Genomic DNA, 1,843 nt, shown 5'->3' with positions numbered 1-1,843 from the left:
TGTTTGTGTTGTTTGTGTGTTTTTTGTTTGTTGTTTTGTGTTTGTTTTTGTTTGTTGTTTTGTTTGTTGTGTTGTTTTGTTTGTTTTTTGTGTTGTGTGTTTTTTGTTGTTTTGTGTTTTGTTGTTTTTGTTGTTGTTGTTTTTGTTGTTGTGTTGTTTTGTGTTGTTGTTTTGTTTTTGTGTTGTGTTGTGTGTTGTGTGTTTTTTGTTTTGTTGTTTTGTTTTGTGTTTTTTGTTGTTTGTTGTTTGTGTTTGTTTGTTTGTGTTTTGTTTGTTTGTTGTTTGTGTTGTGTTTGTTTGTTGTGTTTTGTGTGTTGGTTTTTGTTGTTGTGTTTTTTGTGTGTTTGTTGTTTTGTTGTGTTTTGTTTGTTGTTGTGTTTTTGTTGTTTGTTGTTGTTTTGTGTTTTGTTTGTGTTTTTTGTTGTTTGTTGTTTTTTGTTTGTGTTTTGTTGTGTTTGATTGTGTTTGTGTTGTTTTGGTTTTTGTTTGTTTGTTTGTTTGTTTGTGTTTGTGTTTGTTGTTGTGTTGTTTGTGTGTTGTTGTTGGTTGTGTTGTTTTTGTTTTGTGTTGTTTTGTTTGTTGTTGGTGTTTGTTTTTTGTTTGTGTGTTTGTGTTTTGATTGTTTGGTGTTTTTTTTGGTTTTGTGATTTGTTTTGTGTGTTGGTGTGTTTTTGTGTGTTGTGTGGTTTTTGTTGTTTGTTGGTTGTGGTTGTTGTTGTGGATTGGTTGTTGTTGTTTTTTGTTGTTGTTTGTGTTTTGTTTTTTGTGTTGTGTGTTTTTGTTGTTTTTTTGTTTGTGTGGGATTGTGTGGTTGTTGTTGTTGTGTGGTTTTGTGAAAAAGGGTGTTAGAAAAAACAAACAACATGGTTTCCTTAATTGTTCCAATAGCCGCAACATGGCCTTCCGCTGTCAATTCCTGCTGGCAGTGCCGGCCATTGTGGCAATCATCTGCTCACGGTGCTCAAGATTGGCCCGGTTTATGAAAACAGGAAGGCGTACGACTTGAAGATGTGATTTGGTCCTACAACTGTTCAGATCTGCCAACGGGGCGCTGTTCTTTGCGAGGTGATTCCGTGCTTGACAAGTGAGGGAAAAGCTGTGACAAAGTGCATTCAAAAATCGTTGTGAAAAGTGTGAAGACATGAACTGAAAAACGAAGAATTTCAATAGATGTGATTCGACATACAAAAAAATATATAAAAAAGACTTGTATAGTGAAGACTAAGCAAGTGCATAGTTTAATTTATGTGTTCAAATAATGATAAAACTATTTTTTTAATAATCATCATACATTTTTTCTTGGAATTGTTTGATGGATGTTGTTTTTAAAGAGCAGTTGTTGGGTTTTGTGTGGTTTGGTGTTTTGTGTTTTGGCTTTGATGTTGATGGGTGCATGTGGAATTTTTTGTGTGGTTGTGTGATTGTTGTTGTGTATGTGTGTGTGTTGAGGTTCGAGTGGATGTGTTGAATGTGTATTTTTGTGGAGTTGGTGATGTATTGTGTTTGATGTTGTGTTGTTGGTTTTTTGTTGTTGTGTTGTGGTTTTTGTGTTTGTGTGTGTGGTGTGTGTTTTGTGGTTTGTGTTGTGTTGTGTGTGTTGTTTGGTTGTTTGGTTTGTGGTTGTGTGTTTTGTGGTTGTTGTTTGTGTTTGTGTTGGTGTTTTGTTTGGTGTTTGTTTTTGTGGTTTGTTTTGGTGGTGTTTGTGTTTGTGTTTGGTGGTTTTTTGGTTGGTGTGTTTTTTGGTTTTGTGGTTGTTGGTGTGTGTTTTGTTTGGTTGTGGTTTGGTGGTTGTGGTGTTTGGTGTTGTTTTTGTGTGGTTTGGTGTTGTGTTTGTTGTGTGTTG

Source organism: Culex pipiens, unplaced genomic scaffold (genome assembly GCF_016801865.2).
Source record: "Culex pipiens pallens isolate TS unplaced genomic scaffold, TS_CPP_V2 Cpp_Un0061, whole genome shotgun sequence".
NCBI classification, from domain to species: domain Eukaryota; kingdom Metazoa; phylum Arthropoda; class Insecta; order Diptera; family Culicidae; genus Culex; species Culex pipiens.
Note: the sequence above shows the minus strand (reverse complement) of the source record.